Raw genomic sequence first — 14,282 nt, 5'->3', positions numbered from 1 at the left:
GGCAAGAATTTTGATGTGCTCCTATATTAGTTTGGCTAAGGAGAGAATCCTCTTCCTACTGCATTTGCAAAGTATTCTTCTATTAGAGAAATAACGGTACTGAAAAGGTAATAAATTTTAAGGTCATTAATCAATCTCATAAAAGAAGAAATAAATCCGGTCGCACTGTAACATGTAGGGTATGGTGAAAGAGTTTTATGCGCCGTATGAACCAACCTCTTTATCTTTGTAAGGTAGGGGTAAGATTTGCATACCCATTATCTCACGTGTGGGATTATACTGAATTTGTTATTGTTATTGTTGTCATTTGAATATCCAGTAAGTTCTATGCGGTCATGAGGCCAACTGCAGGAGAAATCTCCTCTTTATATGGAGTATTCTTAGAAAATTCATTAAGACAAAGAAGCAAACCTCCCCAAAAGAAAAATATAACAAAATCTCAAACTTATGACGGAACCACATATACCGAAGGCAGGGGTATTCAAGTCGAACCGAAAAATCATACCAAACCGAAAAATTAAACCAAACTGATTAAAAAATCCGATTATGTTTGATTTGACTTGATTTGGTATTGAGTAAAAAAATCCGAACCAAACTGACACACACACACACACACACACACATATATATATATATATATATCCTCTTATGTGTTAACTTTGAAAGCGTACATTAATAAAAATTATTGTTAGCCGACTAAGAAAATAACTATCACGTGTTACTAAAAAAAATCTCCCATTAGAATATTTTGATTGATCATATGTTTGTCATTTTTTTCAATATTTACTAAACATATATTTATTTATCAAAACTTTATCTATAACTTTAACAAAGTAAGACTGGAATAATATTCATATAACCAAAAAAAATTGAAAACCCGAAAAACCCGATAAAACCGAACCAATCCAAACCGATATAGTTGATTTGGTTCGATTTTGATAAAAATCGAACCAACCCGGTTCATATACACTCCTAGCGAAGGGTACTTAGTTGAACACCTTTCATTGGATACTCATACTTTGTTTATAAGAAAATCTATATAGTGCGTATATAACTTAAAAGTTACTGCAATTGTTATAGTACTGCTACATCTCACACATTGATGGTGCCCATTTGGCAAGAGCATCTACCAGACTTCAAATTAATATGGGCTCCCATGGATTTTTGTGTTCTATACACTGGCCTTTTCTAAAGTTTCCAGAGGGGAAATTTACCTAGCTATGCTATTATAGAAACTTATTTACCATTTTATTTAGGTTGGTATTTAATTACATTCTATAACGTACAAAACTATAAAAAAGAAGAAAATAGAAGATTCCTTAAATTTAGTATCTCATCTCTCCTTCACCAATCGTTCTCCTAAAAATTCGAATTTCATTTATTTTTCAAAAGATTTCACATCTCATTCTCTCTCCCTCATACTTATCACCCAAAATCGGTACTTCTCTCACGATACAGACGAAAATGGCAAAAATTTTGTCTCTAAAATTGCAACAGCAAAGGGTTCTCCATTGACATCCATTAAAAAATTTCGAAACTTTGAATTCAATAATCGCGATTACGAATTTGTGATTTATTTGGATTGGGTATTCTTGTAAATGATGGCGAATATATTTTGTAGTTTATATCTCAATTTTGAGGAAAATTGGTTAAGTTTAGAGTTGGTTTTAGGTAAAATTTCAGATTGAAACTTGAAGAAAACGAAGTTGCAGGTGAATTGTATGATAATTGTACGATAAATGTATCAATATTATTTTAGAATTGTGTCATAATTGTATCAAAATTGTATGTTACTTGTATCTGATACATTAATACCTAAAACGATACCTGATACAATACTAATACAATTATAATACAATATTATATCATATTTTAAGTTTAGAGTTGTGATTGAAACTTGAAGAAGATGAAGATCACAATTGTATCATAAATATTTAGGAATGTGTCACAGTTTGTATCACAAATGGATAGTAACTATATTAGTATTGTATTAGGTACTGTTTTAGGTATTACTATATCAGATACAAGTTAGATACAACTGTGATACAAATATGATACATTTATGATATAATTATGGTTTAGGTATTGATGTATTAGATACACTTTTGTATAATTATAATAAAATTATCATACAATTCCTGCAACATCTTTTTTTTAGAGTTTCAATCTAATTTTTACCTAAAATCAACTCTATACTTAACCAATCTCCCTCGAATTTGAGATATAAACTCCAAAAGGTATTCTCAATCACTTGCCAGAACACCCATTCCAAACAAATCACAAAATCATAAAACCCAAATATCAAATTCAAAGCTTAAAAGCTTTTTAATTTAATATTACAATCATATTAACCAACTGCTTATTTTTCTCATTAATCAAACGTAGTACATGAAACCTTATGTGTGTTGATGAGTGCCAAATATTATGTGCGATTTTTGTCGTAGGTGTAATAACCCAAAATATATTTATATACTAATTAAATGTGAGAGTAGGAATTAATTTTATTGTAGTTATTGAGTCAAATATTAAGTTTGTGGAAGAAAATTTATTACTATCACGATCTGGATTTTTCACCGTCGGGATCGTGATGGCGTCTACTCTTGAAATCTAGGCAAGCCGACAGATATAGTTTTAACACATTAATTATTAACCAGAACAGAAATAAATAATAGCTAAAGCCAAACAGAGATAAAGTGCGGAAGTGTTGTAACAATTCAACAACTCTAATACATGACTACCCCAATGATCTGGTGTCACAATCCACGAACGTCTAAGAAATTCTACAAACATAGGTTTAAAAGAAATACATCTGTTCTCAAAATAGAAAGAGACAAGAAATCCAAAAAAATGGGGAAGAAGGGGACTCTAGGGTCTGCGAACGCCAGCAGATCTACCTTGGGTCTCTCGTGGATTGAAGGCAGCAACCCAAACTCTACTCACGAGGTCCAACATCGAAATTTACACAGAAAGTGCAGTATCAGTACAATCGACCCCATGTACTGGTAAGTGTCGAATCTAACCTCGGCGAAGTAGTGACGAGGCTAGGACACGACAACAATATAAACCTGTGCAGTTAAATCATATACGAGAAATAATAATAACAGACATTTAACAGATAAAGATGGGAAGGGAAAACATGCTGAGGGGAATATAAATTATAACACTGATACACCCAGCAGTATTACATTACGATGATATCACGCTTCGCAGTATTAAGTTACGACGATGTTGCATCCTGAAGTATTGTACGTTGAATTTGTCGTAAGGTAATTGACATCAGTCCAAGTAAAAGATTATTTGGAGATTATAAGGATTATGCTATTTCACAAGTGATTAGTAAATTCATTAAGATGAAAGGGGAGCAAGTCAAAGAAAATGATTTTTTTTTCCCAAGTTGGCATTTTGGAGTAAAATACGACCCGAGCTAAAATACTCGATATTTTATGGACTAGTGTCATACAAGAAACTAGATGACCATGGTAGTAAGGTTTATAAGGTATGTGAAAAGTGAGTAATATTTTAGGTAAGTGGGAATAATTCTCAATTTTGCGGGTAATTAATTAATTATCGGGTAACGGGACATTGCCTAATTAATTGAAAATATATTTGAATAAAGATTAACTTCCCCCACCCCACCCCCACGTGACAGCATTAGCTAGCCTAGAAAATGACTCTTTAATCTCCTTAATAGGTGACTATCTAGGATTACTTTTGGAATTAGTAATCAAAGACTTATGATAAGTCTTATCTCATTTTTTATTTTGGACAAAGAAGATAAGAACTTTCATAATCCAAGTAAGGATCATATGTCCCATTTTCCTATTTCGTTCATAGTGCTTCAAAGAGCAGAAACTAGTTCGTTCAAATGGCTTCAAGAACAAAAGCTAATCCAGTTCTTGCGATTCTAAACTCAATCCAACGTGCAACAACACAATTCCAATGAGAATTTGTTAGAATCATAGCAACGTAAAATTTTGCGGTTCTAAAGGTGTACGTGCAATCTTTTTCAAGAGTATTATACAGAATTTTCCCTACTCCAGGTATGCTAATGTGATGTTCCAAAAGGTCATCACTTGTTTTAAAAGTAAATTATGTGTTTCGAGGCCTTAAAAACCTCTTTCTATCTCACCTCGATTTGCGTGTGCAGTCCGGGTGCATAGCCGTAAAGCCAATATGTGAAAATCTGTGAAAAATGATGAATTTTGACTTTAAAATAAATTAAGTTGACTTCGGTCATCATTTTGGGTAAATGGACTGGGACCGTGATTTGACGGTCCCGAAGGGTCCGCAGGAAAATATGGGACTTGGGCGCATGCCCGGAATCAAATTCCGAGGTCCCAAGCCCGAGAAATGAATTTTTAAAGAAAATTATTTTCTGGAACTATTTATGAGTTTTGGAAATGAAATGTGTTTAAAATTTGATGGTATCGGGCCCGTATTATGGTTTCAGAGCCCGGTACAGGTCTTATATGTGGTTTAAGTCGAGTCTGTGAAATTTGGTAAGAAACGGACTTGAAATGATATGAATCAGACCTTATTTGAGGAAATTAAGAAATTTGAAGTTCTTAAATAATTTCATGATTTTAATGCTAAATTCATAGTTGTTGATGTTATTTTGGTGATTTGAATGCATGAGCAAGCCCATATGATGTTTTTAGGTTGGTATGCATGTTTGGTTTGTGTCACACCTCCTTTTTCTTACACCCCGGCAAGGGGGGTATAAGAGAGTTTTTTCCAACTTAAAGTGACAATCGAAACATGATCATTTTATTAAAAATTCAGAGTCGCCACTTGGGATAATTTATGGTGTTCCAAGTCACCGGTTTAAATCCCGAATCGTGGAAAAGATTGACTCTATATTATAGTCCGCGAACACAGAAATCCGGGTAAGGAATTCTGTTAACCCGGGGGAAGGTGTTAGGCATTCCCGAGTTCCGTGGTTCTAGCACGGTCGCTCAACTGTTACAATTGGCCTATTATCTGATTCTAGTACATGTTTCAACCTATGGTTCAATTTTAACTTTATAACCGCTTTTATCTAATTATTTTTTAGGAAGATTCAACGTCACATAAAACGCGTCTTGAACCACGTCACATAAATGCACCCGCAGTCCACAACACATTTTATCTAACGTTGTTGAGATTTGGATTTGGGTCACATAAATGCGCACCCGAGTTTAGGAAAGTAATTTTTAAATAACGCGCCTAAAGCAACATGGAAAATTCAACTAAATGGCGCGCCTCGATTTCTAAGGATTCAAATATTCAAGGTCAATGACATGAGGGCCGTGCATTTTGAGATTTTATTTGGAACGACACACATCGATTCCAATTTTAAAGGGGATTCAAAACTAAGCTTTTGAGGGCCATAAATTATGTCTTGCCTAATAGGGCACGCCCCAAATTTATTTGTCTAAAATATTTCTAATTGAGTTAGCACATCATTTTGGATCAAACAACTGAAGTGATTGCATTTTTTGTGACACAAAACTTAAGCACTTGCCTACGAAACTTAGATGGTGCGCATTGATAAATATAACTGGCTTTTAACATGCAAGCAGAAGGGATCGCTTGAATCCTTCCAATATATATATATAATTTGAAAACTAGCATGGAATTTGAATAAACTAAAGAGGTTTTCGATCTGGCATGGCATGGACGAATTTAAAACTACAAGAAAAGGTGATGCTTAAGGCCAAACGAATTTGCAGTGAAAAAAAAAAGAACTTTATCTTTCAAGACACTAAACAATTTTACACCAGCAATATTCCATGACTAAAGGTTGAGTGATTAGACATAAGATTTTAATAAAAAATGAGTAAGGTGTGCAAAGCAAACTATCAACTAAACCAAAGATCTAAATAGCAACGAACCAAATTTCGCTTAAACAGACGGTTCCATATTACTTTAAAAACTGTAATGACACTAAATAGAACCCTTAACACATTCCCCAATATGAAATTAAAAGGCTATGAACGTTAACTTCAAATCAATGACTATGAAATATGCTTCACACCGCTAATCCATTCACGAGCGCAATCTACGTTGGGAAGCACCATTCACGGTTCATGTTCACGTTTCCAGCGTTTAACCATATGGTGCAGATCCACACAAAACACAGAGGTCCGAACATGAAGATCAAGAACATGAACACGACTACGCTTGGATTAACAATAACAACATTTAGTAAACAACAAAAAATGAACCTAGGGAACCGCGACTAAAGCAATTTCAACTCGAACCTCAATGAGAGCTTTCAATTAATAGGATCTCAACAGTTACAATAATTTAATCGAACGAGACTCAAATCTAAAATCTGAACGAGAAGACAGCAGCGAATCAAACTCGAACCCGCGAACAACAGCGAACTCAACAGCCTTTCAAACGAGCTCCATTTTTACCAGAAAACCCAGACGAGAAGAAGAGAATGAATATCTATATATATATTTTGAGCTTTTAAACAATAATCAAAACCATATCAAAGAAAGGACACTCAACATTTCTATGTGTATCTATTTGAATCTGAAAACGTGAGAAGAAAATCAGAAATAAAAATTCTTCAAGCCCTAGCCTTTTCTCTCCAAATTTTCCGAAAAAAATTCTCCACCCCCTTTCTTAGAAAATTTTCCGCTACTTATCAGGCACCAACCTGATGAATGAAGGGCCGGGATCAATTGAAGTCGATCCCACGCTCCCCATTCATCCAGCATATGCCTTCTAGAGGCTTCCAACACGTGAGAAGAGAGATGAGGGTAAGGGAATCTGTCAGAGACCGTTAGGGTTGGTGACGTGGTGAGATAAGGTCGCGTGTGAGTGAACTCGCCTGAGTTTTCAGGTGAGCGAGGGTTAAATTGGCGGGTTTGGAGACGAAGACAGTAGCTGCGCCGCCTAGGGGTTTTTGGGATTTAGGGTTCTTCAGGGGGAAAGATTATAATGAGATCTGTTATATCAGATGGGGAAATGGGCGGGTCATGGTAACGGGTCAGGAATTTTGGGCTAGACCTAGGCAGGTTAATTGGGTTCAGATTTTGGGTTAAAAGGGTTGGGCGAATGGGGTTATTGGGGTGGGATTTGGGCTTAGCAATTGTCCCAATTGGTTTTAATAATAGCCCTTTTTCATTTTTCCCTTTTCCTTTTGTTTTTCTTTTTCTTTATTTAATTAATAAAATCCTAAAGTCAACCCCTAAATTAATATAAATTATAAAATTAAACTAATTACCTAGTCACAATAATTATAAAATTACTTAGTCTTAGATCAAAAGGAGAAATCAATAGACAAGAATTAAAAGGTGTAAAATGAGCTATTTTGTGATTTTTTATTTTTTTAATTAAAGAAATAATTACTAATTAATTCCAAAATGTAAAATCAAACATAGATGCAATGCGTATATTTTTTATTTTTAATGGAAATTAATATTCACAAAAATGTAAGTAATTAATAAAATTCTACAAAAAGTTCTATAAAATTGTAAAAATTGGAAAAAAAATTATTTTCTTATATTTATGGGAATAATTCATATAGGGCAAAAATCACGTGCTCACAGTTTGGAGCCCCGAGGGCTCGGATGAGTTTTGAATAAGCCACAGAGTAGAATTGGACTTGGGAAAATTGCAGGTTTTCAGCTGGTATGGTCAGGTCTGCAGGCTTCGCAAATGCGACAAATCCTCGCAAATGCGAAGAATGGACCTGGGCAGCCTTAGTCGCAAATGCGATTGTCTTCTCGCAAATGCGATTTCGCATTTGCGAATGGTCTCTCGCAAATGCGAAGATGACCAGAAAGCTAATTGGGTCACAAATGCGACATTTTCTTTCGCAAATGCGAAAGTCCCAGTTTCTAAAGGGTTCACAATTACGAATCCTGATCCCAATTCCGACATCAGAGACCTGTAAATTCACACTTAGACACATTTTCAACTATTTTCATATCTTCTCAAAACATAACTCCCTAGGGCGATTTTTCAAAGGCAACTTCTTCTCAAAATTGATTGTAAGTGATTTATAACTAGTTTTCTTCAATCTTTAACATCTTTTCACATGATTTCAACTCAAAATCAATGATTTTCATGGGAGAAATTGGGTGTTTTGGGTAGAAACTAGGTTTTTCAAAAATTGGGGATTTGGACCTCGATTTGAGGTCCGATTTCAAAATAAATTATATATTTGGGTTCGTGGGGGAATGGATAATCGGGTTTTTGTTCGAACATCGGGTTTTAACTATGTGGTCCCGGGGACGATTTTTGACCTTTTGGGTAAAATTTTGGAAAACTTATTTTCATGCATTAACATTGATTCATTTAGCATTTATTGATGTAATTAAGTAACTTGTGGCAAGATACGAGCGAATTGGTGGTGGAATCAAGAGATAAAGTGATAGTAGAGACTTGAATTATGTTCGTGGCATCGAGGTAAGTGTTTGGTCTAACCTTAGCTTGAGGGATTAGGAGTCGTGTCTTATTTGCTTCGTGTTAATTGTGGAGTACGATGTATAGGTATGGTGATGAGTATCTATACGTCGGTGTCAAGCATGCCCGTGAGTCTTGTATTGTAATTGTTATGACTCCGTTGTGGTTTATTGCGCTTCATATGAAGATTATCATTATTGTTCCCTTGCCGGGATGTTATTATCATTATTGTTCCCTTGCCGGGATATTATTATCATTATTGTTCCCTTATCAGGATGTTATTGTCATATTATTGTTTCCATGCCGGGATGTTCGTTTTGATATTATTGATCCCTTGCCAGGACCCTTTTTTTGATTGGTGTTGATAAAAGAAATGGAAGCGGATTGCACGCTTGCAACGGTAATATGTGAAATGGGAGGGGGTTGCACGCCTGCAATGGTAATATGTGAAATGGGATCGGGTTGCACGCTTGCAACGGTATTAAGTGTGTGCCTGTTTCTTCTATTTCCTTATTTTTGCTGGTAATTGATTTATGGCATTCCTTATGTTTCTCTACTATCGTTCTGTTGTTACCTGTTACTCCCCGCAGCATGTTTCCCCCGCCCAATTTTAATTATAATTATCTGCTTCTATTTCCGTTGTGTATGATTTAACTAAACAGGTTTATTTGGTAGTCTGATCCTAGCCTCGTCACTACTTCGCCGAGGTTAGGCTAGGCACTTACCAGCACATGGGGTCGGTTGTGTTAATACTACACTATGTACTGTGTGTAGATACTGATATCGGAGTGTTTGGACCGCAGTGAGGTTGCTGCATTCAATCCAACAGGCGACCCGAGGTAGTCCTGTAGGCGTCCGCGGGCCTTGGCGTCTCCTTCTATCATTTCTTTTCTGTTTCTACTTATTCAGAGATAGATTCGTGTACTTTTATTCGGACTTTATTTGTAGTAATCTTAGACAATACGTGAACTTGTGACACCAAATTATGGGTAGAGTTGTATTTAGACTTTCGCAGTTTGTATTATGATAAATTATCAGATTTTGTCTTCCGCTTAATTATTTCCGCTATTTGTATGATATCTACTCATCACTGATAATGTTTTAAAACTGAAAAAGGTTAAGTAATTAGAATAATTTGGCTTGCCTAGCTTTTACCAGTAGGCGCCATCACGACTCTCGAGGGTGGGATCCGGGTCGTGACAACTAAGGCTATCCCTTCTTTCTTTTGGCATGATCCATACAATACGAATGAAACCTGCAAATGCACTAATTCCATAAATGATTCCATTCATAGAAATGTCTAGGTACATATTTCATATCAACATCAGCCTCTGAGAGCATCCCATCATATCATATCGGCCACTGTGGGAAAAATCATCAACGTATACCAGCTAATCAGGTGGTGGTGCGTATATAACACCATAACCTTTCCTATATCCCATATACATATATATACATACATATATACGCGTATATAACGCCATCTGGTCATGGGTCAATATACATGAATACAATGCATGAAAAGTACATTAATAAAATCTTTCAGAATGTCATAAAACCATTTTGCCTATGAGTCGTATCATAAAGTAAACTCTTTTCAACTTTCGTATTTTTCTGAGACCCATGAATAGATGATAAAATATTATGACACATGGAAATTCAAGAACATGCACGACATGACATTCATACGCATATGCATGATGCTAAAAGTATTTCATTATTTACAGAGTTATCCAGACTTACAGGTTGAGTCAATTACTTTATATTTCTTCCATGTCTGTTATGTACTTATTTATGTACCTTACATACTCAGTACATTTTTTATACTGACGTCCCTTTTGCTTGGGGACGTTGCGTTTCATTCCCGTAGGTCCCGATACATAGGTCGAGAGCCCTCCAAGTAGGCTATCAGCTCAACAGAAGATGTTGGTGCGCTCCACTTGCTTCGGAGTTGCTTGTTTGGTTAGTATGATTTAGACGTGTATTGTTTGGTATGGTGGGACTCTGTCCCGACCTTTATGATATTTATGTACTCTATTTTTTATTTGTAATATGACGATACCTCCAATTGGTTGGAGATTGAATGCGTCTATGGAAGAATTAAGTATGAGGAACTCAATTTTGTATGATGCCTACGATAAGTAAATGTTAGGTCTTTCGCAGATTATAGGTGTATTAAAAGGTGTAAGCTTCCGATAAGAAGGCTTAAGGCAAGAATGCCTATCCATTTTAATAGTGAAATACAATGAGAGATTAAGAAGATACATAAAAGTTTCAACAAGCAAAAGAAGAAAGACGAAGAAGGGTACGAGGCGCCCAGTTAATGAAGGTTAACAGTGTTTCTAATTCAGGCAGGGGAACATAAGCTTTTTGAGTTATATTCAACAATAACAGAGGTATGTACAATTAGTCACACTCATTCCAATTATGCCCTGTGGGGGCTAACATGTATAGTTTAGAGAAGGACGGGATATCAAGATCCGGCTGGGGTTAGGGTAACCCAAATTGGTAAATGGATGGTTTGTGTTAGTTGACAATTTCGAAGGACATTGCAAAAAGTTCTAATAGATCTCCTTGTGAAACACCTAGATGGTGCATTTTAAAATAGTACCACTAGATATGAGTGCTACAAAGATAGGCGTTGGAAGCTTGGAAAGGATAAATATTATCTTAGCATGAATCCTGTCCCCAGTAGAGAGATAATGCTAGGCAACCCAAAGAGCCAATGAATGGAGCAAAGGGGAGCTAAAAGCGAAAGAATATCATGTTGAAATTTTCACAAAAAAGGGATATGCAGAAATATTAGCAGAGTAACGAGAATAGAGATAAGGAAGTATTATGAATAAAGTATGATACATGGATGACAATGGTAGTGCGTTACAGAACCTATAGTCAAATGAAGAAAGAGACGAAAGGTAATGGGCCTTAAGAAAACAAAATAGTATAGGCCATACAGTCACATCCTTATTTCGGGGAATAAGTTTGTGACTCTAACATGATTACCAGAAGGGAGAATTAAACCCCATAATAATAGAAATCAGTATGGGCAGGTGAACAAGATAAACTAAACATGAATTAGGGACTGAGTGATTCAGTAACGGTCGACATCATGAGAATTTCATATCACGTTCTGGCGATAATAAAATGGACAATAAAAGAAGATTCATGGGAAATTTAAAGAATGGTCATTCATGAAGACGTTTTCCTAAAGCAAGCAAGGGGAGCAAAGTTAAGTTTAAGGGAATGTAGGTTCCAATTACACTAAGTGTCACCATTGTGAGTAAGGAATTTTGTATCCTTGGTACATAAGGATTACCACAAGGTGAGTAAGGACCATCAACGATGTAAAAGGACGCCGAAGATGAAAAGGTAAAACATCTATAGGCAGGTCGTTGTAACTCCAACTCTTAGTACTCCCCTAAGGGGGGGAGGGGGGGGGAATATGGAAGGATAAAGGAAGAATGCGATAAAAAGTGAGAAAGGGATGAGATTGCACTTATCCAAATGCTACAGATATGCTACGATTCCAGAACAGTATGCAAACGCGACATCAAGGAGAAGAAGTAAGGGTTCCTGCCCAAGATGTTATTGATAATTAAGGAGCCAGTGCGAGATGTAAGTTAAGACCAAGGAAATAACCCAAGAAAGATTTCGCAGAATATTGACACGACAATAGGCCAATGAGTAGTTAGTAGTTGATTCAGGAAGAGCCTAGTTATGGCTAGTCAAAAGAATACAGACAAGACAGCAAGTCATGCAAGATAAAGATAGTAAAACCTAATATAATGAATTTAGCCCCACAGTTATGACATTGTAATACTTGAGAAATATTCAAATAAGAGTTGGGGTAGTTAAAGGTACCGTATGAGTGTTACGAAAATAAAAGATAGTTCCATTGAGAAGACAGTCAAAACTTAGCTCAGGAGCAGCCGTATGAGCAGATAAGTGTGGAGGTAAGTAACTATGGATAATTACAAGTGAGCATGAACATAAAAAAATATTCTATCGGGAATACGATATAATAAGCTCGCATCTTTACAAGAGTCAGAGGATCCTCCCTAAGTACTACAGTGAAGGGACTAGCTGAAGAAATGAGGAAGAAGACTTCAACCTAAGCATAATGACCTAAAAATGAAATGGTCTTGTAACAATAGTTTCACAACAACATTGTACGTCCTCCATAAGAAAGAGGAATCTACCGTGGCTAGTGAACGGGAAGTAAAAATCAAAAGAAATATTCAAAGATCATATAAGTTGTACGGAAATTCTGGTATGCGTAGGAGTTAAGATAAGCTAAGTATGCACGTAACAAAGGGAAAAAAGATCAGGAAAGGTAATAGCTTACGTTAAAAGAAAACTGAGAAGGAACGAAAGGAATTATTTGATCAATGATTCCAAGTTGGTGACGTTATGAACACACTTAAGAGTTTCGATTTTTACACATGCAGCATATATGTTAACAATCATACAGCCGTAAAAGATTCCAGTATAAGTTAAAAGAAAGAATTGAGCCCAGGTTATAGACAAAAGAATGAATTATTAGAAGATTGTATCATGGATATTCTATAGCGTCCATGGAGGGCTAAAGTAATAACTAATACCATGAGCCACATATTGGAAGATAACTTAAGCCAGCATAAAGGCCGATCAGAAGAAGAAGGAAACTAAAGAGTTACATCAACAAAGTAAATCAGGAATCTGATTATTGGACCCAGAAGTTATAGGAATCATTATTGAGAACATAGGAGAATCACTCTTAATATTAGAGGTGCAAGAGAGATATCACAACAACTATGTTCTATAAAGGCCCTACGATAAAGCCAGTTAGAAGGGTACCCGTATCATAAGAAGTTAGTATGAAGCTCTCACGAGATTTTGTAAAAAGGTGAATGTATTATAATAGAAGTTCAAGACGTAGATGTGAATTATATCTATGTAGAGGGAAGATCATGAAAGAGATAGAAGATATGATGTGCAGCTTTAAGGAAAGTAAGGTAAAGGTAAACAATGAACGAGATACTCAAAAGCAGAAGGTTGAGAATATTCCATACTTGGGATAAAAGTCTAGAAGCTCGGGGATTCAATATCCAGGACTGATATCAGCATCGTCAGTAGCATATCTTCTAGCCTATGGTCTAGGTATCGAAAGCCTGACTATGAGAGTAAAGAATAGTTAGAGATAATATGATGTCTCGCTTGATGTTCCAGAACAACATAAGGAAATCTATGGTGCAAGCAAGTTGAAGGAAGGAGTGAATAATATAAATAGATATGTATGGGTCCCAAGATAAAAGTATAGTAAAGCGACAAAGTTTTATGATAGGAGTAAGAATGAGAAAGGGCGAGTGAGATGGTGACGAGAATGGATAATTCATCGGGATTAAGACCCATGAAAACAAGAAAGCTAATGGTTTCTCTAAGTTATAGAAAGTTCAGTATAACCTAAATGAACTCAAAGGAGTCTAAGATTAATAGCATTTAGAAAGAATGAAATGTTGCTCCGATAATAAAATGAGGGTGAAATTGTGACAGATAAAGGATGATGTTTGGGCCTTCGTTTGAATAATGGTTTGAAAAAAAAAGAGAAGGAGAAAAGATTTCACTAGCTGCACGAAATTAGGATACCCCATAAGGGGAATCACATTGAGACGCTATGAAATACGATTATGGGAATCACTTCAAATATTTCTCAATGCAACGTAAGCCCTAGCGACAAAGTATTACGTAAGAAGTTTCAAGTTATCAGTGGTATATTGTATATTAATATTGAGGTGAATCAATAATGGATGGACAAAAGTCACAAAGTATGAGATGAGATTAGGCCATCATTCTAAAGATGAGCAGTAATGAAGAAGCATTAAAGGAATTAAATTTATACA

Source organism: Nicotiana sylvestris, chromosome 3 (assembly GCF_000393655.2).
Source record: "Nicotiana sylvestris chromosome 3, ASM39365v2, whole genome shotgun sequence".
NCBI classification, from domain to species: Eukaryota; Viridiplantae; Streptophyta; class Magnoliopsida; order Solanales; family Solanaceae; genus Nicotiana; species Nicotiana sylvestris.
Note: the sequence above shows the minus strand (reverse complement) of the source record.